This window comes from Rhineura floridana, chromosome 1, assembly GCF_030035675.1.
Source record: "Rhineura floridana isolate rRhiFlo1 chromosome 1, rRhiFlo1.hap2, whole genome shotgun sequence".
NCBI classification, from domain to species: domain Eukaryota; kingdom Metazoa; phylum Chordata; class Lepidosauria; order Squamata; family Rhineuridae; genus Rhineura; species Rhineura floridana.
In genome coordinates this window covers 64,899,370-64,924,144 of record NC_084480.1, presented here as the reverse complement: position 1 = coordinate 64,924,144, position 24,775 = coordinate 64,899,370, and positions in this window count along the sequence as shown.

Sequence of the window (24,775 nt, the reverse complement as noted above, 5' to 3'; positions counted from 1 at the left end):
TCTTTTTTAAACTCATGCAGTCGAATAATCTTTTCTGCACTGGAGAGTAGTAATAGCACCTATCTCATTCAAAGGAATTTCTTCCTTTTTAATCGTTTTACTCTCTCTCCTAAACAAAGTACTTCTCAACCTTGAGAAAGCGGACTTAAAGCACTGCTAGGAAATCCTGCCTTCTCTCTTTTTCCCATGTTATTACTGACACAGCTGAACCTACCGTGGGTGGCGACAGTCAAGGGATGATTCCAGGGCTAAGCCTGCCAAGGTCACAAGATAAGACAAGATAAGGAAGCAAGGAAATGAAAGGAAGAAAACCAGGGTTTTTAAGGTCTCCGACACGGCCCCTTTAACCCTGCAACTCCTTAACTTGGTAACAAGCACAGATTAGCTCCTGTTGTTTCTTGCTTCACTCCTTGCATAATCCTCCCCTGTTACGAGCCTTAATTTATTTTATTTATTTTATTTATTTATTTGTTTCATTTTTAAACCGCCCATAGCGAATAGCTCTCTGGGCGGTGTACAAAAAGATTAAAATACAAAATATCATAATAAAATCACCAAACAATAATAAACACAAACAAGGAACAACAGAAATATAAAAGTTAAACACATTAAAATGCCTGGGAGCATAGCCAGGTCTTAACCTGGCGCCGAAAAGATAGAAGGGTAGGCACCAGGCGTATTTCTTCGGGGAGGCTATTCCACAATTCGGGGGCCACTACAGAAAAGGCCCTAGATCAAGTAACTGTCCTCCGGGCTTCCTGATGAGTTGGTACCCGGAGGAGGGCCTTAGCTGCTGAGCGAAGTGACCGGGTAGGTTCATAGTGGGAGAGGCGTTCCACAAGATATTGCAGTCCCACGCCGTGTAAGGCTTTATAGATCATAACCAGCACCTTGAATCTGGCTCGGAAACAGATAGGTAGCCAGTGCAAATGGGCCAGAACAGGTGTTATGTGTGCTGACCGGCTGGTCCTCGTCAGCAGTCTGGCTGCTGCATTTTGCACTAGCTGAAGTTTCTGAACTGTCTTCAAGGGCAGCCCTACGTAGAGCGCATTACAGTAATCCAGCCTAGAAGTTACCAGAGCATGAACAACTGAGGCGAGGTCATCCCTGTCAAGATAGGGCCGTAGCTGGGCTACCAACCGAAGATGGTAGAACGCATTCCTTGCCACCGAGGCCACTTGCGCCTCAAGAGACAGGGAAGGATCGAAAAGCACCCCCAGACTACGAACCTGTTCCTTCAAGGGGAGTGTAACCCCATCTAGAACAGGGTAAACATCCACCGTCTGTACAGGGAAGGCACTCACCAACAGTGTCTCAGTCTTGTCTGGATTGAGTCTCAGTTTATTAGCTCTCATCCAGTCCATTATCGTGGTCAGGCAATGATTCAGCACATCCACAGACTCACCTGTAGAGGATGAAAAGGAGAAATAGAGCTGCGTGTCATCAGCGTACTGGTGGCAACGCACTCCAAAACTCCTGATGACGGCACCCAGAGGCTGCATGTAGATGTTAAAAAGCATGGGGGACAAAACCGACATAATTGCCATAATAAACATGGTACTAACAAGGAAAAGACTTAAAGACCTTCAAGCGTCTGAAGCGTCTGAAGTCCCCGCATCAGAGCAACAACTCAAGATCACCCACTTTTTCTCGCCTGAGACTGTTGATCTGAACGAAGATGTTTATTCCCATTTTCCACCTTTGAACCCTTCCACTTTATTGGATTGGTCCTTGGATCATACAAATTCTATCTACAAGTTGAATGATGGGAATCCTTCTTTACCAAATTTAGCCAAAGAATTAGAAGAGGCTGATACGCATCATATACTTGAGCCAATCCCATCCAATTTAACCCTTGATCCTACTCAAGCCTTTTTATCTGAGTCTGATTCAGAGCCCATCAGACCTCCAAAGCAGCCACAAAATTCCCCTTTGGTTTTAAATAAATCCTGCGATACAACGAAAGGAAACATTAACTCCGAGATAGCTTGGTTTCTTCTAATTTTAGAAGAACTTGGTCTTATTAAGAACTTTATTTCTGAATGTAATGCGTTACTAAATACTCTGGTTGGAGATGTTAAGGACATACAGCAAGGAAAAGACACTGTAGAGACTAATTCTACTTATACGGATTTAAAGAGAACTTCTTCTTCACTGAACAGGATATCAAATCAACCTTATCGGTCTCGGAAACGAACATATAAGCAAAAACGTAACGTTGGCCGAAAAGGGAAAACTACACATACCCAAAAGAAGTCTAAGAACATTAAAGACTCCAAACATTCGAAAAATAATAAGCTAAATTTTAAACCTCTTTTTGATTTACTTGATGCCTGCTCAAATACATCTTCCAAGTCGACTGTGGAGACAAAATCATCAAAAAAAAACAAAGGAAAAACTCTCTCCTGAGTCTGGCCCTTTAACTCAGCCCCGTCAAACGAAAGATATATCTCCTCTACCGACGACGCAACACACTTGTGATACAAGATCCCCCTGTTCTTCTTCCCTCTCGGATACGAGGAAAACAGAATTGCGGCCTCCCTTGCCAAAGGTGCCTTGGAACTTGACTTTGATCCAAAATAAACTGGTTCTGTTCCCCCTTCCCAAGCCGCCACAATACTTACAGCAATACCAACGCAGGCAGTTTCTTTTGAAACTCCTGGACTCTTTATTTCCTGGTTATTTTCACCCTGCCGACATTCTCCACATTGCCTACCTACCATATGGCTCCAGGTCCTTGCGTGCTATTATTTCCTTTACAAAGCCACAGTATGTAAATAAGCTGTATCACCATAGAAACTTACTAGCTAGCTCTGGAATTCATATCACAAGGTATTTTACAAACATGTGCCCCCCTCAACCTTTGTTTAACTTTCGTTCATTTCACCCTGCCCATGTCCAAAAACCTGTTGCAGACATAGTCGAACTACATATTGAGCCAGTAATACCTTTCCCCTCTACCAATTTGGCAACACGTGAGGAAATCCAACCTCACCAACGTGGCTCCTTGTGACGCCCTTCCCTGGCTCTCCCTGTCAGGTTCCTACCTGCGCGTGGCTACTGCCTGTCACTAGGCACCACCAGGGACTCCACCAGTCCGGACTGTCCTTTTTTATTGTTTCTCTCCCCGCTCTAGCACAGATCTCAACAGATCCCCCTGCTAGGCAACCACCAGTCACGTCCTAATACTAGTATTCCCAGAGACTCTGAATACTGGTATTGTTATTCTCTTCACCGCTGCCACCATTTGTTACAGTTTCCCTTCAGCCTTGGTCATTACCTTACCCTCCCTTCTGGTCTGTGAAACCCCAGCCAATGATCAGGCCTTTGGTAAACCAAATTAAGTATTTATTAAAGATGACAAAGCTAACAAGATTAACAAGATTTCTTCTTAAGGCACATAAGCATATGGTTTTACTCAATACTAATCCGAACTCCACCCCCCTCCTTCTCCACTCTCTCCTGGTAAACCACTCTCTCAAACCCACCAAAACAACCCACTCTTTCTCTTCTCCTCCCAGATTCCACTCTCACTCTTCCTTTTATACGTTCAGCCATTTTAAACACTCAGCCAATCATCTAGCATTCTACTGCCCATTCACTCCCCCTCCTCTTTCACTCCACTTACCATGTATCTTCTAAACAACCAACACTTACCATATATACATTAATATAGGAACATCACACCCCTCTCTAACCTCTTTGGAGGAGTCCTTGGAGTCAGAAGACATCCAACTCCTGGAGTCCTTTTGCGATCTTCCTAAGTCTGAACAATCTGCAATTATTAGGAGATTGGATTGTCTGAAAGCGAGCCTATTCCACCTCCTACCTGAAAATAATAAACAAGCTGAAAATGGTGTGATGATCCAATCGCCTAGACATATTGACAAGGTTCCAAATGTATCCGTCCCACCTCCTTCTTTAAACGCTCACCCCCAGCGATGTCTCACCCGACAAGTTACAGCTGAAACATCTAGCCCCCTTCCATCAAATCAAACCCCTACATGTGGACCTATGATTATTGATAACCATCCAAACAATATACCTTCACCTTTAAATGGCACAATATGGACAGCCTCCCGATATCTCGACCCGGATGAATTGGGCTCTCCATCAAAGCAGGGATGCCCATCTGGGAATTTATCATATATCCCCAGTCAAATAATTAAAAATGGCTGTATTCAGCATTCAAATTTAGACCGAATTACCTACTTGGATAAACCCTCAACCTGACCACTTACAAATTCTATAGGCTCTACTGTAATTCCGATAGTGCCACCAGCCTTGCCTGCCTCTCCAACCCCTCGTATAATGCGAAACCCACCGGTTCCAGAGATTCTTCACCTAACAAATTTAATATCTTGGAATATAGCAGGATGGAAGAATAAATTGAGCGACCCAGAGTTTATTAATTATCTTAAAACTTTTGATATCATCTGCCTTCAAGAGACTTGGCTCCTTAGCGATGAACTACTTTTTCTTGAGGGCTTTACGATCTGGGCTAAGCCGGCAAAGAGAACGTCTAATAAAGGTCGAGGTAGTGGGGGTATAGCCACTTTGATTGCGACTTCTTTAGAAGTTCAAAGGATTGAATTATTAGACACTGAGCTGGATACTCGTCTGGCCCTTAAGTTAACAACCCCAGGTAATCCGTCTTTTATTTGTATTAATGTATATTTTCCCCCTCTCCACTCTAACCCAGCCACCCAAATTTGGTTAGATTTTAATGATTTTATTGACAATTTAATGAGCGACTATCCCTTGAGTCTTTTCCTTTTTAGTGGTGATTTTAACGCAAGAATGGGAACAAACTACCCCAAAATTTATAATAATCTCTCTTTTACTTCGAGCGATATAATTTTACCTCCCCGGTCTTCGAGAGACAAAGTCATTAATAAAAACGGCCAAACCCTTTTTCAATTTATAATTAAGTTCCAGTTGTTCTGCTTTAATGGTATCTACTTAGATTCCTCCCAGGGCTATTTTACTTTTCTCTCAGACAAAGGAGCCAGTGTGGTAGACTACATTTTGGGTTCGCCCTACCTATCCTCCCTTGTAAAGGAGCTCACAGTGGAGGATAGGACAGACAGTGATCATCTCCCTTTAAAACTCTCTCTTCAGGGGCTTTTTTACACCACTAATGCGTGCCCGCACGTGTCTCCGATAAAAAATTTCCCTGGGCTCAAACGGCTTAGATGGTCAGAAAAAATGGCATTCAAAGTTAGCTGCCTACTAAATTCTCCCGAGATGTCTGAACTTCGTCAACTGGCTCTCACTTCCCCAGAGAATATATATAAGATATATGAGGACATTGTCGTTGCCCTCAAACCGATAATGACCACTTCAGTTGGAAATAGAGCTCGTAAGGGCCACAATCTTTGGTATGATAAGGACTGTGAGCTTAGCAAAAAGGTCCTTTCTGTTCAGATTAGGGCTTTAAAGTGTGATCACTCTGAAACCGCTCTGTCCCGTTTGCTTCTCCAAAAAAAATCCCATAAAAATTTACTTAAGGAGAAAAAGAACTCTTTCTTTGCAAACAGCTGGCTTGAACTGGGATTGGCTGTTCTTCAAAAAAATGACCCAGAGTTCTGGAGACTGGTACAAAGTGGCATGACTCGCAACCCTATTGCCTTAGGTTCCCCAATCCCCTCGGCTTCTTGGGTCGCTCACTTCCGTAAAATTTTTGAAAAACAAGATAGTCTCAATTTACCCACTGATCATTCTCCCCTTCCAGTTTGGCCACCTGTTAGCTGCACGGAAGTTAAAGAACTAATATCCACACTCTGCCCTGGCAAAGTCTCTGGAGAGGACTTGTTACCCCCAGAATTATTTTTGGCTGATCCCGATTGGTGGAGTCCAATCCTGGCTGCATTATTTTCCAAAATAAATACCACAGGCATTACCCCTTCGGGGTGGGGCACCAGTATTGTGGTGCCTATTCATAAGAAAGGTTACCCTGCTAATCCATCAAACTATAGACCAATCAGTTTGTTAGATGTAACATCCAAATTATACGGTCGTTTTCTGTTGAATAAATTAACAGATTGGGATACAAATCACTCCCTAATCCACACCGAACAAGCTGGTTTTAGGAAAGGCAGAAATACCCTTGACCATGCCTTTGTTTTACTGCATCTTATAAACAAAGTTAAAACCAGGGCTTATAAATCCCTTTACTTGGCTTTTATAGATTTTTCATCGGCCTTTGACTTAATTGACAGAGACCTCCTGTGGCAGAAACTATCTCTCGTAAATATAGATACAAGGTTATTGCATCAGATTCAATCTCTTCACCAAGGAAATAAGTTGAGGGTCCGCCTTGGTAACAATGGTGCACTCTCTCATGAAATTCCAGTCGGCCGGGGCATTAAACAGGGATGCATTTTGGCCCCATTCCTGTTTAACTTTTTTATCAACGACCTAGTCCCCAAAATGGCTGCTCCCAATTTTTCCCCCCCTTCAGTGGGTAATAGAAAGATAGCATCTCTGCTTTACGCGGATGATTTGGTATTGCTGTCTCTAAATAAAGTCGGATTGAAGAGAATGCTGTTCCGGTTGGAACAATATTGTGAGGCCTGCCATCTACAAGTAAATTATGCTAAAACTAAAATAATGGTCTGCGGGAGGTATAGTAGGACGAAATCCATCTGGTCCCTGAACGGCCATCAATTAGAACAAGTTAATACCTTTAAATATCTAGGTATTTGTATTAACAATAATCTTTCCTGGACCCCGCAATTTGAAATGACTAAGCTGACAACATTAAGATCAAATGGCCAATTGAAGAAATTTTTTTATTCTCGTGGCGGTCAACTTTTAGGTCCAATGTTAAAAATCTATACAGCTAAACTCCTCCCAAAAATCTTATATGGCATAGAGATTTGGGGACAGTCGATGAAAAATCGGCTTGAAGCCCTTCAAAATCAACTCATGAAGCAAATCTTGGGTCTTCCCAGGAATACCCCTTCAGCCCATTTAAGGGAAGAATTGGGCCTTCCATCCATGGCTGCCAGGACTGATCTGGCTCTCCTAAGATTTTGGAAAAGATTCAGATCTTTGGATGATTCCTCCCTTATAAAACTTTGCTGGAACAATCCCCAGGGAACGCATGAATGGGAGAGAAAAAATATGGAGTTATTAGCACTTTATGATCTCACCTTAGCTAAATTTTCAAGCTTTACATCCTCCGATCTTCAAAACTGGATCTTTGACCAAGATGCATATCAGGATAGAGCCTCAATCATGTCAGCCACTTATTCTCGGTGGGTCCCCCAAATAAAACACAGTCATGTTTCTCCACATTACTTCACTACCTTGACCCGTGCACCTTTACGTAAAGCTTTTACAGAGCTGAGGTTCCAAGCCATGCCTTCTGCTGTCTTGGAAGGACGATACAAGGGAGTTCCATTTCCAAATCGCTTTTGTATCTTTGGATGTAAGGTCCCTGAGGACCTAGTCCATTATATGTTACTATGCCCTCTTTATTCCCATCCTAGAGAAAAGTTTTTGTTTCCCCTCCCTTGTTACGCCAGTGGTCTTTCCTCAAATGAATTGATAATCGCTCTTTTATCGGATAGTAATAACCAAATCACTATTGCGGTGGCAAACTTTGCTTTTGCCACCAGAAAGATTAGAGAAAGATATGTTATTTCGCAGTGTAAATAAATTGTTGCTCTATATATCCTTCTTAAATGTACTTTTAGAACAAATGCTTTACTGTATCGTTATACTGTTTTATGTTGCAACGGCCTATGGCCATAAGCAAATAAAGATTTGTTGTGTTGTTGTGTTCAATTTCACAGATATCCAGACACATGAAAGGGATCCTCCTATAAGGTAATAATCTGTATAGGGCAATTCAAAAGTTAAAAAGGAAAGACAGCTGCTGAACTAGAAGTGATTCATAATTCTGAATGCAAAGCTGAGAAACTGATCTTCATAACCGCCCTGTGAGGTACTGTAGATAACTAGTACAGTATTTCCATTTTACAGTCTGGAAACTGAAAGTGAGAGATAATGAATGGGTGGGATCATCCAAAACCATTTCTAAGCAGAGAGGTAACATTTCTTCCAACAAGAATGGCTGCTTATGTATCACCAAAAAAGAAAGAAAAAGGACAAAATAAAAGAGAGATTTGCATAAAATCTGCATCTTAGAAATATTTACTACTTCTAAATAGAAATTCAGTAGCTCTCACCGTAGTGAGGAAGGTTATGCCCAAGTGTCCAAGTGCTAACTACTGAAGGGCAACTTCAAGGCCCCTACTCTCCCTTCTTCTGGCTCTTTATCATTAAACTGCATTTGGACTGGGCAGCCTTTCAAATAGAGGACTCTTTCAAATAGAGGGCTGTCTTCTGTAAAGTAGGACACATGGCCACCCAATGTTTAGCAGCAGCCCCTTCTTCCTTCACAGAAAGAAAAGAGTGCTTCCTGACCTTGGGAGCTTTGGAGGACAGCCAGTAGAACAGGGGAGCTTAAAAGAAAAGATGTGCCCCAAAAAACTCCAAATACAGTCAAACAATACAAAATAGATGAAAATAAATCAAGACATTGTGTTCTGTGCATATATACATGTAAGACAGAGGAGGGGGGAAAGGGAAGTGTGTGTGTGTTTGAGAGAAGGGGGGGCTGGTGTTCCAGACCAACCCTCTGCTTGGGCGTTCAAACAAATAGATCTATATAAGGAGTCCATATATCACAGAACTTTCAATTGTTCCTGTGTTTACAGAAGGTGACCTTCTCATGGGCTGCCAAATGAGTGGTGCCCTCTGTCCACTGTACAGTTAGGGGTTGAGGGGAACTAGACTTCCAGCAATGATATTGTTATTTATTTATTATTTATTTACTTTGTTCAATTTTTATACCGCCCGAAGCCAGAGGCTCTCTGGGCGGTGCACAATAAATACAATACAATAAAAATACATTAAAATGACAATAGTAACACTGAGCATATATTTTAAACAATTAACAGCCTGGTCTGTATAACAACAATAAAATGTAAAAATTTTTAAAAGCCTGGGAAAATAAAAAGGTTTTAACCTGGTGCCGAAAAGATAAAAGTGTAGGCGCCAGGCGAACCTCATCGGGGAGACTATTCCATAGTTTGGGGGCCACCACTGAAAAGGCCCTAGATCTCGTTACAACCCTCCGAGCCTCTCTGTGAGTCGGAACTCGGAGGAGGGCCTTTGATGTTGAACGTAGTGAACAAGTAGGTTCATATCGGGAGAGGCGTTCCGCTAGGTATTGTGGTCCCGCACCGTGTAAGGCTTTGTAAGTCAAAACTAGCACTTTGAAGAAATTGAATGTATCAACATTACAATACTTGGTGTGAGTGAATTAAAATGGATGGGAATGGGACATTTTCAATCAGGCAGCTACCAAATTTTTTATGCAGGAAATGAGAAATCAAGAAGAAATGGAGTTGCTTTAATATTGAGAAGCGATGTAGCAAAAGCAATTAGGAGCTACAATGCAAGGTCTGAGCGAGTGATATCAATGAGATTAAATGGGAAACCTATTAACATAACCATCATCCAAGTCTATGCTCCAACATCAAACTCAGAAGAAGAAGAATTGGAGAGATTTTACTCAGAAGTACAGGAGGAAATTGATCACACACCAAAACAAGATATGATGATAATCATGGGGGACTGAAATGCAAAAGTAGGGAACAGAGAAGAACTAGGAATTGTGGTGAAATGCGGCTTAGGTGACAGAAATGAAGCAGGAGAAAAACTTATTGAATTCTGTGAAGCCAATGATTTGTTTCTTGCGAACACATTTTTTGAGCAACTGAAAAGACGACTGTACATGTGGACATCACCAGATGGTCAATATAGGAATCAAATAGATTATATAATTGGAAACAGAAGATGGAGAAGTTCCATACTTTCTGCAAAAACAAGACCAGGAGCAGATTGCGGTACAGATCATGAATTGATCGTATCGAAAATCAGACTAAAGCTAAAGAACAACAATAAAGCACTCATAATGCCAAAATACAATTTAAATAACATCCCAGAAGAATATAAAGATCAAATAAGGAACAGGTTTGAGGCTTTAAACTTAGTTGACAGAGAAACAGAAGAATTATGGACTGAAGTCAGGGACATTATCAGGGAAGAATGCAAAAAGACAATACCTCTTGTTAAAAAGAGAGAATGACCTCAATGGATGACTGAAGAAACTCTTCAAATGGTTAAAGAGAGAAGGAAAGCAAAAGCAAAAGGAGATAGAAACATGGTCAGAACCCTAAATGCAACTATACGACGACTAGTACGTAGGGACAAAGAAAACTATTACAATAGTTATTGTATAGAAATAGAAAAGGACAACAAAATGGGAAGAACAAGAGCCCTATTCCAAAAGATTAGAGAAATGAAAGGGAAATTTAAATCATGAGTAGGGATGTGGAATAATCAACAGGGGAACACACTGACTGACCGAGATGAAATAAAAGGAAGATGGAAGCAATACACTGAAGAACTCTATAAAAGATTCATTTACGGAGGAACCATATGATGAAGAACCAGAAATTTTAGAATGTGAGCTGAAAGCTGCTCTTAAAATTCTTGGAAGAAACAAATCACCAGCAACAGATGGCATACCAATAGAGTTGCTACAACCTACTGAGACTGAATCTGTCCACATTTTGACAAAAATCTGTCAAGAAATATGGAAAACTAAACAACGGTCCACAGACTGGAAGAGTTCAATATATATTCCACTTCCAAAGAAAGGGGATCCCAGAGAATGCAGTAATTACCGAACTATTGCCTTAATATCCCATGCAAGTAAAGTAATGCTCAAGATTCTACAACAAAGGCTCTTACCATATATGGAGCGAGAAATGCCAGACGTCCAAGCTGGATTTAGAAAGGGAAGAGGCACCAGAGATCATATCACAAACATACGTTGGATAATGGAACGGACCAAGGAATTTCAGAAGAAAATCACCCTGTGCTTTATAGATTACAGCAAAGCCTTTGACTGTGTAGATCATGAAGAACTATGGAATGCTTTAAAAGAAATAGGGGTGCCACAGCATCTGATTGTCCTGATGCGCAACCTATACTCTGCACAAGAGGCTACTGTAAGGACAGAATATGGAGAAACCAATTGGTTCCCCATCGGAAAGGGTGTGAGACAGGGGTGTATTTTATCACCGTATTTATTTAATCTGTACGCAGAACATATCATATGGAAAGCAGGATTGGACAAAGATGAAGGAGGTGTGAAAATTGGAGGGAGAAATATCAATAATTTAAGATATGCAGATGACACCATACTACTAGCAGAAACCAGTAATGATTTGAAACAAATGCTGGTGAAAGTTAAAGAGGAAAGCACAAAAGCAGGACTACAGCTGAATGTCAAAAAGACTATAGTAATGACAACAGAAGATTTATGCAACTTTAAAGTTGACAATGAGGACATTGAACTTGTCAAGGATTATCAATACCTTGGCACAATCGTTAACCAAAATGGAGACAACAGTCAAGAAATCAGAAGAAGGCTAGGACTGGGGAGGGCAGCTGTGAGCGAATTAGAAAAGGTCCTCAAATGTAAAGATGTATCACTGAACACTAAAGTAAGGATCACTCAGGCCATGGTATTTCCGATCCCTATGTATGGATGTGAAAGTTAGACAGTGAAAAAAGCTGATAAGAGAAAAATCAACGCATTTGAAATGTGGTGTTGGAGAAGAGCTTTGCGCATACCATGGACTGCAAAAAAGACAAATAATTGGGTGTTAGAACAAATTAAACCAGAACTATCACTAGAAGCTAAAATAATGAAACTGAGGTTATCATACCTTGGACACATAATGAGAAGACATGATTCATTAGAAAAGATAATAATGCTTAGAAAAACAGCAGGGAGTAGAAAAAGAGGAAGGCCAAACAAGAGATGGATTGATTCCATAAAGGATGCCACAGACCTGAACTTACAAGATCTGAACAGGGTAGTTCATGACAGATGCTCTTGGAGGTCACTGTTTCATAGGGTCACTATAAGTCATAGTCGACTTGGAGGCACATAACAACAACAAGAAATTTAGCATCAAACTCAATGTTAAGACCGGGCATGCTCAGTAAGAACCAATGTGCCTGTTGTAGAATAAAAGGGTGGGAGAAACCCTGAAAAAGAATGATACTGTTCACAATGTTTTCCTTCTGGAAAGGGGCTTCTCCTCTGCCCAGTGCCCACCCATCCAATCTACTCACCTCTGTGATGTTCCTATATATTAGTGTATATATGGTAAGTGCTGGTTGTTTAGAGTATACATGGTAAGTAGTGAAAGAGGAGGGGGAGTGAATGGGCAATAGAATGCTTGATGATTGGCTGAATGTTTAAAATGGCTGACAGTATAAATGAAAGGATGACAGGTAAATCTGGGTGAATGTGAGGTGGTGAATTGTGGAATCTGGGGGGGGGAGAAGAGAAAGAGTGGATTGCTTGGTGGGGTTTAGAGTTGTTTACCAGGAGGGAGGTGGAGTTCGGATTAGTATTGAGTAAAACCATGTGCTTATGTGCCTTAAGAAGAAATCTTGTTAATCTTGTTAGCTTTGTTATCTGTAATAAATACTTAATTTGGTTTACCAAAGGCCTGATCCTTGGCTGGAGTTTCACAGACCAGAAGGGAGGGTAAGGTAATGACCAAGGCTGAAGGGGAACTGTAACAAATGGTGGCAGCGGTGAAGAGAATAACAATACCAGTATTCAGAGTCTCTGGGAATACTAGTATTGGGACGTTACTGGTGGTTGCCTAGCAGGGGGATCTGTTGAGATCTGTGCTAGAGCAGATAGGTAAACCATAAGAGAGTGCGGTCCGGACTGGTGGAGTCCCTGGTGGTGCCTAGAGACAGGCAGTAACCACGAGCAGGTAGGAACCTGACAGGGAGAGCCAGTGAAGGACGCATCGCATGTGGTGGCAGTAGCGGTGGGATACGAACAACAGAGAATCCAGATACGAATACTAGAGAATCCAAAACAGTGGTGTGGCAAACAGAAATAACAAAACAAGATTTCTTGTGAGAGTGACTGGCAAAGAGTGTGTGGCAAAGAGTGAGTGAACTCAAACACCATGGCTGAATACATAAAAATGAAAAGAGAGGAGCTGGTGGAGAAGTGCATAACATTCAATTTACCTCACGAGGGTAAAGGGGTAGATGAATTGAGGGTAGCACTTATAGGATTTGCTACTGCCCAGCAAAAACAACCGGTCAGGGAAGAGACCCCAGAAGGATATTTAAGCAATCCCGCTTATATAGAGTACTTGAGAGAGAAGTTAAGATGGGAGGCTGAGGAAAAAGACAAGCAGAGGGAGTTGGAAGCTGAGAGATTGAAGATGGAAGCTGAGAGATTGAGGATGGAAGGTGCAGAGAAGGAAAAACAGAGGGAGTTGGAAATTGAGAGAATGAGATTGGGGTTTGAGGAGAGGGAGAAGCAACGAGCATTGGATGCTGAATTACAAGTAGAAAAGTTAAAATTTGATAGAGAGAAATTTCACTCTGAGGAGACAAGGAAAGACAGAGATGGAGCAAAAATAAAAATTACTCCAAAGGACTTTGCTGTCTATGAGCCTGGTCAAGATCCTCAAATTTACCTCAGCACCTTTGAAAAAGCAGCTCAGTTGTGGGGGCTACCTGAAGATAAATACATGCAGTATTTATCAAACCTGATTAAAGGGGAATTGGCTGAGGTATACCAATATTTCCCCTCAGACAGGCCCGTCACCTATGCTGAGTTTAAAGAGGCAGTCTACAAAAGATTCAGACTGGGGCCTGATCATTTTAGAAAGCTTTTCAGAAACTGCCAGATACAGACAGGGAGGTCTTTCGTGGAACTGGGAGCAAAGTTGATGGATATATTTGGAAAGTGGATGAGTAGTGCCAAAGCTCAGTCAGTGGAAGAGGTGAAAAGCCTCATGATACTGGATCAATTATACCATCAGTTACCACCAGAAATAAGGCTCCTGGTCAAAGACCGTTCCCCTACATCTGTGCAGGAGGCCGCAGAGATGGCGGAACACTTCGCCTCCAGTAGAACTGGCTGGGTGGGGAAAAAATCAAGAGAGTTTAAACCCAGACCATATAGTGCTGGCAGAAGGGATGTGGTACCACAGCGAGTGAGTCCTCCATTAAAATCTGAAGGGCACAGGACACCCCAGAGTGGATCTGTGTACCCTAAAAGTGAGGAGAAATTATGCTACAAATGTGGTAGACCGGGGCACCTACATTTTCAATGTGAGGTTGCCAACCCCATTAGTAATCCTGCTCAGACAAGGGCAGTGAAAACAGAGCCCAAGGCTTTAGAAGCAGCGAAAAAGGTTCAGTTTTGCCAGATAAACTGGACAGAAGTAACAGACCTGGATTCAAGTCTGAGAGAGGAAGTGAGTGTACAAGGGGCAACTTATTGGGCATTGCTTGACACTGGTGCCGCTCAGACGTTACTGAGGCCAGATTTAATAAAATCTGAAGAAATATTACCTCAGGAAACAGTGACTATCCAAGGAGTGAGGGGTCAACCAGAGAGTTTGCCTGTGGCCCTAGTGAAAATGGAATGGAGAGGCCGAAAGGGCCAATATAAAGTTGGTATTAATGCCCAGCAACAAGAACCAGTAATACTGGGAAGGGATGTAATGGGCGCCCAAGGAAAGATCTATGTAGTGACCAGACAGCAAATTGGCAGAGAAAAAGAAGCCATATTAAGGGGGGCTGAAACAAACAGGGTGGAATCTGTTAACCAGCCTCAGGTCACCATAGCAACCACTAGCAGGCCTGTTGAAGAAGACAAACTGTATCAAGTGGTCTCTGGGGAAGAAGCAGAGCAATTCAGGGAAGAGCTGCATAAAGATATCAGTTTGAAGCAGGTAAAGGAACAAGCCCTGACCCGACAGATTCCTTTCACTGACAAACTGAGGAATCAAGTTGTGTGTGAAAATGGGATTTTATATAGACTGTGGATGCCTGCTGAGAGAAAGGATGAATGTGAACCAGTGAAGCAATTGATAGTACCTAGCAAATACAGAACCAGATTGCTAGAGGTAGCCCACAATGTTCCATGTGCAGGACATCTGGGAATAAAAAAGACCAAGAGGAGATTGGCTGCACATTATTATTGGCCAAATATCTCCAAGGATGTAAAACAACATTGTCTATCTTGTGGAATATGCCAAAAGGTGGGAAAGAGTGGAGTAAAGACCAAGGCACCCTTAAAGCCCCTTCCTATAATTGGACAACCCTTTTATAGAGTGGGAATAGATTTGGTGGGCCCTTTTTCCAAACCCACAAGGCATGGCAAGAAATATCTAGTGGTGGTGGTGGATTTTGCCACCAGGTACCCAGATGCAGAAGCACTGAGATCTGTAGAAGCCCCTGTAGTGGCAGAGGCTTTATTAAAAATCTTTATGAGGCTGGGTTTCCCTCATGAAGTGCTGACAGATCAAGGCAGTGTATTCATGGGAGAAGTGATGCAATGTATGTGGAAATGTTGTGGTCTAAAACATCTAAAGACCACTACTTACCATCCCGCCACTAATGGGCTAACTGAGAGATTCAATGGAGTTTTGAAGGGCATGATAAGAAGCTATGTTCAAGATCACCCACAAGACTGGGATGAACGGTTGGGATGCTTCTTATTTGCATACAGAGAAGTCCCTCAGGAGTCAACAGGCTTCTCACCCTTTGAACTCATGTTCACTAGAAAAGTGAGGGGACCTTTGGAACTGCTAAAAAATTCATGGGAAGGAACTCTGGGAGAGTACAAAACTTCTGTAGTAGATTTTGTATTGGAATTCCGCAATAAATTAACATCAATGATGGAAGTAGTGAAAGAGAATTTGAGTCATGCACAGGAGAAGCAAAGTTACTGGTATGACAGAACAGCCAGAGAACGTGTGTATGATGTGGGAGATATGGTTATGGCGTTCATACCCAGGAAACATGACAAATTACAGGCTAACTGGGAAGGACCATATACCATCAGAGAAAGGCTTGACACAGTGACATATGTAATCACCACAGACCAATTAAACAAAAGCAAAGTGGTTCATGTAAATATGTTGAAGCCTTACCATACCAGGGATGCACAGGTGTTGCAAATTACCTTATTCCCTGAGGGAAGTGGGCCTGAACTTCCAGATTTGGTACAGGAAAGCAAAGAGAAAGGAGGGGTAGGTCAAGTGGAATGGTCAGAGGAGGTAGAGGAGGAAGTAAAAGAAGAGATTCTGAGAGTTTTGAAAACCTATAGGAATCTGTTTAGCAACAAACCTGGCCGAACCAGTATAGTTATACATTCCATTGATAATGGAGATCATGCCCCAATCAGATCTGTTCCGTACCGTGCGAATGGGAAAGTTTTGAATGAGATCAAAAAGGAGGTGGAAGATATGCTGGAATTAGGAGTGATCAGGGAATCCATCAGTCCCTGGGCCTCAAGTATTGTCCTGGTTCCGAAAAAAGATGGAACGACAAGGTTTTGCATTGATTATCGGCTAATCAATAAAATTACTGTCCCAGATGCGTATCCTATGCCTAGGGTAGACGCTATGTTAGAGTTATTGGGGACAGCAACCATTATCTCTACACTAGATCTCTGTAAAGGATTTTGGCAAATGGAACTAGACGAGCACTCCAGAGCCAAAACTGCCTTCAGTACACCAGATGGGTTATATGAGTTTGTGACCTTACCCATGGGACTAAGGAACTCACCAAGTTCATTTCAGAGGCTAATCAATACTGTGTTGCGAGGCATGTCAGATTTTGCAGTGGCCTATATCGATGACGTGGCCATTTTTAGCAAGTCGGTGCCTGAGCATGTCCAACACCTGACAACAGTATTGGAGGCCTTAAGAAAAGCAGGCCTCACAATAAAAGCTAAGAAATGCCAGTTTGGACTAAAGGAAGTAATCTATTTAGGTGGGGAGTGGGAAAATCACCCCCTTATGGAGCAAGGTGGAGGCAATACAAGCGTGGCCGATCCCCTTAACCAAAAAACAAGTAAGGGCATTTCTGGGTGTGGCTGGATTTTATAGGAAGTTTGTGAGAAATTTTGGGGAAATAGCAACCCCCTTGCATGAATTAACAAAGAAGAAGTGTTCTGAGCGTGTGGTATGGACGGATGAATGTCAGAAGGCTTTTGATCTACTGAAGCAAGCCTTGTGCCAAGGACCCATATTAATAGCACCAGACTATGAGAAACCATCCATCGTGGCTACAGATGCGTCGGACCTGGCGCTGGGAGTCGTCTTGCTGCAGGAGAGAGAAGGCACCAGACATCCAGTGGCGTACCTGAGTCGCAAGCTGACGCCGAGGGAGAAAAACTATTCGTCGGTCCAGAAGGAGTGCCTAGCGGTCGTGTGGGGACTGAACAAGTTGCGCCCATACGTGTGGGGACGAAGATTCACAGTGACTACGGATCATCGGGCCTTGTTATGGTTGCAGACTATGAAAAACCATAACACTATGCTGCAGAGGTGGTCCTGGGCCCTACAGGACTATCAAGTGGACTATCAAGTGGACATCAAAGGCAAGAACAATGTACTGGCCGATGGACTTTCCAGGCAAGTGGCTGGGACTGCAGTGACGTGACCAGACGGAGGAACAAAGAAAGACATTTTCCCCATAGAGACTTTTATTTGTTAACGTGACGTATAAATCCTGGAATAGGAATAATACTCTGCCGTTGTTTAAGGGGGGGGAAATGTGATGTTCCTATATATTAGTGTATATATGGCAAGTGCTGGTTGTTTAGAGTATACATGGTAAGTAGTGAAAGAGGAGGGGGAGTGAATGGGCAATAGAATGCTTGATGATTGGCTGAATGTTTAAAATGGCTGACAGTATAAATGAAAGGATGACAGGTAAATGTGGGTGAATGTGAGGTGGTGAATTGTGGAATCTGGGGGAGAGAAGAGAAAGAGTGGATTGCTTGGTGGGGTTTAGAGAGTTGTTTACCAGGAGGGAGGTGGAGTTTGGATTAGTATTGAGTAAAACCATATGCTTATGTTGTTTAAGAAGAAATCTTGTTAATCTTGTTAGCTTTGTTATCTTTAATAAATACTTAATTTGGTTTACCAAAGGCCTGATCCTTGGCTGGAGTTTCACAGACCAGAAGGGAGGGTAAGGTAATGACCAAGGCTGAAGGGGAACTGTAACAAATGGTGGCAGCGGTGAAGAGAATAACAATACCAGTATTCAGAGTCTCTGGGAATACTAGTATTGGGACGTTACTGGTGGTTGCCTAGCAGGGGGATCTGTTGAGATCTGTGCTAGAACGGATAGGTAAACCATAAGAGAGTGCGGTCCGGACTGGTGGAGTCCCTGGTGGTGCCTAGAGACAGGCAGTAACCACGAGCAGGTAGGAACCTGACAGGGAGAGCCAGGGAAGGACGCATCACAACCTCCCCCTCCTCTCCCCCTTCCTCCCTCCCCCTCCCCTTTCTGCCCTCCTCCTCCCCTCCCTGCCCCTCCCCCAGGTCAGTTTCACCTATCCTAAGCATGATTGCACTGGAGTAAATCCCACTGAACTCAAGAAGCATGCAAATGATCAAACCTGCCCTCCACTCCTCCTCCTCCACATCCCCTCCCTATTGCCCCTTTCATCCCCCTTCCTTCACCCCTCCTTTCCCCTCTCCATCCCCTTCCAATCCGCTGCTTCCCTCTCCTCCTCCTCCCCCTCCCCTCACCCCTCCCCCATGGTCAGTTTTACCTATCCCAAGTGTGATTGCATGGGGGAAAATCCCACTGAATGAAATAAGCATGCCAATGATCAAACCTGCCCTCCCCCTCCCCTCTCCCACCACCTCCCTTTTGCCACTTCAATACCCATTCCTCCTCCATACCCATACCCCTCCCCCTTCCTTTGCAATCCCCTCCTTCCCCTCCCCCTCCTTCTGCTCCCCTCTCCTCCCTTCCTCATTATGTCCACTCTCCCCACCCACTCCTCTTCCCCCATGGTCAGTTTTACCTATCCTAATCATGATTGCATGGGAGTAAATCCCACTGAACTCAATAAGCATGCAAATGATCAAACCTGCCTTTTCCCTCCTTCCCTTCTCCTCTCCCTTTCCCCTCCTCTCTTCCTTCTTCCTCCTCCCCTGCCCACTCTAGGCCTCCCTCCCCATGGTCAGTTTCACCTATCCTGAGCATGATTACATGGGAGTAAATCCAACTAAACTCAATAACATTGCAAATGATCAAACCTGTCTTCTCCATCCCCCTCCACCGATCCCCTCCCCACCTCCCCTCCCCTCCCCATCCCCAGTGGTCAGTTTCACCTATCCTACACATGACTGCAGGGGAGTAAATCTCCCTGAACTCAATAAACATTCAAATTATTAATCCATTCTCAGAAAATTTGCATTTCTTACCTCCCAGATTAAAAAGCAGAGAAATTCACTAATAGGCAAAAACCTTGCAGTTTAAGAACGTACCTATAGCCAACAGATATTCTATCAAACTTTAAAAAGCAGGGAAATTGGGCAGCTATAGTAAATGCATTAGGGGAGCAGGAGACCTGACCTCCTCTCTGAGATATTGTACTGCCCTACAAATTTGCCAACATACAAACACAATTTGGATTGGTCTTTCACAGTCCTATCCACTTCCTATGTAGTTTGGAAGAATTTGGTAACATGTGCCTCTGAGCATATGGTGAGTGGTGGCAACACCTGCAATCAGCCCAAATAACAGAAACAGAATATGTGCTGTGTTGATCTTGTTTTAGTAGGAAGGAAGCAACTGTATTAAGACAGTTGATATAGTTCAGATAGTCACTTTAAATATGCTTGATTTACTTTGCAATTTTAGTGAATTTTCTTATAGTAAATCATTTTCTTTTGCTTCTGTTTCTGTGAATATGTGAAGTACAGTAGTACTTTGCAACACTAAAAAAAAGCTCCAAAAATAATTGTGGAATAATGGCACTGACTTTTCTGCAGAATAGTCTCCAATGGATATGAGGAGTGTCTCAGTTTGCACAAGATAAAACAGTGGGAGGTGAAATATATTATAGCATATTTCTAGGTGTGCTCTATATTTTTAATTGACCAAGCCCACCTTTCCTTAAGTGGAGTGGTTTAAGCATAGCAGGCTGAAAACATGCATCTTGGGCAGGCCAAGGTTGTTTTTACCAAGAGTTAGAGTCATTGCTTAAGTAGCAATATATTGTGATCAGTCTGATTTTTCATTAAACTGCAGTTTCAGATTCAAATGTTAATGCACCCTAAACAGAAATAGAGCATAATCTCCAGTTTGAAACACAAAAGGCTGTCTTCACCATCATATGACATTGACCAATAAAAAGGCTTTGAAATTAATAAAAATAAATTTGACACAGATTTCTAGGATGAATAATGAGATAAATATGTTCTAGGTTAGATTCTCTGTAGAACAGTAGTAACACAGGAAAGAAGCAAAGTAAGAAGAACACCAACAATCATACAAAATTGTAATTCTCCATCTTTGGAGATGGCAGGTGTTGCCACCACTCACCATATGCTCAGAGGCACGTTACCAAATTCTTCAAAGCTATACAGGAAGTGGATTGGACTTTGAAAGACCAACCCAAATTGTGTTAGCATTTTGACCAGTTTGTAGGGCAGTACAATATATCAGAGAGGAGGTCAGGTCTCCTGCTCCCCTGGTGCATTTACTGGGGGGGAAGATTGCTGCTTAGCAAACAGATGGGTTAACAATGCTGCAGACGGGTAAAGTAAATTTTAACTTCAAAGTATACAACACTGAGCCCTCTAAGCTAAATGGGGAAGGCTGTTGTTGTCAGCTAGATCTTTCCTCCTGTGGTGCTTGAGTACACTGAGAGGAAAAGAAAAGGAAATGAAAAGGAAGAAGGTACAGATGGCTCTATACGTTGACCTTGGACATTGAACATGTGAAAGTCTTTTTAACAGAGTGCAACCATCTATTAACGGTCCTAGTGGAACTGCACCGCAAGTATACCCAATCTCACATGGTTAAGGAGTCACCTAGAACTCAAAAGGACAAAGAGTCATCTACCCCAAAAGAGATAGCAATCAGATCCTGGGCATCCAAGAAAAGTAAAAGGATACCTAATAATCCAAAGAAGAAAAGTAAAAACCTGAAAAATCAAAAACAACCTCGAAGGGGAAAAACGAACTTCAAGAAACTATTTGATCTAGTAGGAAACCATGTAGGAAACCATGTAGCATTGAAAACAGAGAAGGGAGTCCAAATATCTCTGAAGAACTCCAACACAAAGAGCATCATAAACCCACCAGTGAGTTCTTTGACTCAAGGGGAGTCTATCTCTCCACCGTTACCTAATCCTACTCTAAACAGCAAGGTACAGACCCCATATAATATCGCCCAGGATCCGTGGATGGACGTCCTTGAAAAACAGAACAAAAAACAAGAAACACCGAAAAAACTAATGGCCAGCAGCTGGAAGCTTGTACTGAATCGTTATAAGCTAGTATTAGCAAATTACCCTAAACCTAGAGGGTTTTTGTCCCAAATGCAGCATAAATGGCATCTTCTGGATCTCTTTTTTTTTTTTTCAATAATTTTTATTCAGATTTTCATAAAACATACAAGACAAAATCATAAAACATTCAAAGACAAAAAACAAAATCAAAAATAGTTAAACAAAAAGAAAAAAAGAAAAGAAGAAAAAAAAAAAACAAAAATAAAAAATAAAGAGTAAAATATTGACTTCCCATTTGTCAAAGATCAAATCAGTTATAAGTCTATAATATATAGCAATCCTGTCTCTTAAGTCATATTATAAAATCACTTTCCTCCAGTAGTTATCTTACTTAATCATCAAATCTCATAAACATTACTTTATTCTTTCCACAAAAAGTCAAAGAGAGGTTTCAATTCTTTAAGAAATATATCTATCAATTTTTTTTTTCCAGATAAGCATATCGATTAATCCATCTCATTACTAATTATGATAATCTTATTGTCATAACCATAGTCAAAATAAACATTTCAATTAATCCATCACATCAGAATCTGTTAGGTTCAGTAATTTCAGTAGCCATTGTTCTATTATCTCTATTAGTTCCATTTTCCATCTTCCATCTTCAGTAGTCTTGTTAAGTCCAGTAATTTCAATATCCAATCTTCCATTATCAGTATTCCATAATAATCTTGCTGTCAAAGCCATAGTCATATAATAAGAGTCTGATGGGAATTACCTCTATCCCAAATATTTTCTTGCCATCCATTCTGAATAAGTTGCTGAAATACTGCTGTAAAATCATATCTCTGTTCTTTTTTTCAAAATACACTGGGTCATCTCTTAAAAGTTTTTCCATTGTCACATGGCTGCAGTTAATTCCATAGATTTTCTCTATATTGGGCTCCATCACGTCATTCCAGTCCAGAAGATAATCCATGCCATTGATAACTTTATCTCTAGAATCTTCATTAATTTCTTCAGAGATAACATTGAGTTCCAAACAATAGATTTTATTTCTAAAGTCCATAGACTCCAAATCTTGTTCCTGTTCCACGTTTGTTCCAATCTCCGGGATCTCCTCTCTCACAGGGACCCCTATTCCAGTCTCCAGGGTCTCCTCTCTCACAGGGACCCCTATTCCAATCTCCGGGGTCTCCTCTCTCACAGGGACCCCTTCCAGGGTCACCTCTCTCACAGGGACCCTTATATCTTTAATCTCCTGCTTCATTTTACTCAATTCAATTTTCGTTATCTCAATCTCATTCATTATTCTCTGAAACATAGTTATTTCCAGATTCTCAGCCACTTTCTTAATTGCCATTTTAAAAGAAAAATATAGGAAAACCACTTCTTATTTCAGCAACAATTGGGTTAATACTCCAAACTTGGTGACATCACAGTATAAACAGAGCAGACAGCCTTATCTCTCCAATAGTTAAGTAAACAAAATGCAGTTCCCAGGATCGAAGCAATTAATGGCAATCGTCAAGAAACAGATTCGTCAAAATAAAATAGACCAAAAAGAGAGTAGTCTCAAAACAGTATAATATTTTTCAAAATAAAAATCTGGAATAGAAATCCCTCTTCTGTGTGTATCTTTAGAATGCAAATCCAGGACAGCTTTTTGCAACAAAAACAGAGATAAGCTATTAATTAGTGCGTAGCAGAGAGAAGTTACGGCTCCCCAGTGAGATGTCAAAAACCGATCAATCTGGCAAATCTCTTTTAAACAGCAACAATTTAAGTCAAGTAAAAGAAAAATATAGAAAGAAGGGTGCTTGCCTGTTAGTGCGTTCTCTCTTAGAAGATAAGATGAACGTTCGCTTTAACAGATAGAGCTTGCTGTTGAAAATCCGTCCCACCTTCGTCGGCTGGACCTCGTCCCATAAATTAATGAGATCTGGTCGTCCCAACAAAAATAGGCTTTGAGGTTAATCTCTTCGTTTCTCCCTACCCGGGAGAAGTTTAATCAGTCAAAAAAAAAAGAAAAAACTGACTGATATATCTGAATAAGCTTCTTTTGAGGCAGGAGCCCGTCTCAAAAGCAGGCACAGGCTAAGTCACCCTTCCCGGAAGTCGCATCTTCTGGATCTCTTGAAGAGACTTTCCCAAAGCCAGCTCACAATAACTGATATTCAACAGGTGGACTATCTTTATTTTAGTACTATAAGAGCCCGAGCTGTTGTATCCTTTACCGCAAAGACTACAGCGGATCAAATTCTGAATAACAAGGACTGTTTTACTAAGGCCGGTATAGAAATTCTAAGATACTTCAAAAACAAGGCCCCTCCGGAGGCCTTGACCAATCAATGCACCTCACGTGCCGACCGTCCTCAAAGTGAGGGAATGGTCAAGCAGGGTATTTTAATTGATTTGGACTCGGTTGATCTAGATATTGGCATTGGAAGCAGCAAACTGGTGACCTGTAAGGGAGTCTCGGATACCTCTCTACTGGAACGTACCCATGATTTAGACATAACTAATGATCCATTTGACGCGGAAGAGAGACTACTGATAGACTCCTTTGGCACTCTGCCATTTCTAACCCAAACTGAAATCCTAAGAAGAATTGATCACCTTAAGCTACATTTAATAAACATCCAATCAAAGAAGTCCTTTATACATGGATCTGATTCAACGGTGATAGAACTAGATCCGGACCCAACGGTCTCTAAACCTGAAAAGAGGTGCATAAACAAAGCGATGTGCCCCCTGGCAGTACCCAGGCGGGAGGTGGATCAGCGGCCCTCTAACTGGTCCATTCAGAGTGTACCGCCAAAAGAAGGTAGGAGGTCAGCTGGAACACACCTTGTTTATCAGACCGCAAAGGAAGAAAATCCTCTATTCAGGATGTAAGCCTGTTACCTCGGCCATCCTCCACACTCGCCATACCTATCAGCCATGGACACGCCAAAAGCCCCACTAATTGGCAAAAAATGAGATACCTCACAGAGGCCGAATTAGGCCTGTCTGAAAAGCCCATTTTACCTAGAGAAATAACTAGGAAAATAACAACCACACCTAACATACAGGCACCGATAGAGGTACACACATACCTGGAAGGGATGTCAACTTCCACTATTATAGGTGGCAGCAGGCCTGATAAAACATCTCATCTTTTAACTGTTGCTCATGTAACTTCTGATGTAAATGGTTGCGTATATATTTCCAATGACGTTGACACAATCTGCCCAGCCTGACAACTACCTATTCTCTCTTGGAACATTATGGGATGGGAGAATAAACTTCAAGATGGGGATTTTGTCACTTATCTACAAAAAATTTAAATCTTGTGTCTCCAAGAAACCTGGATCGTCGCTGCAA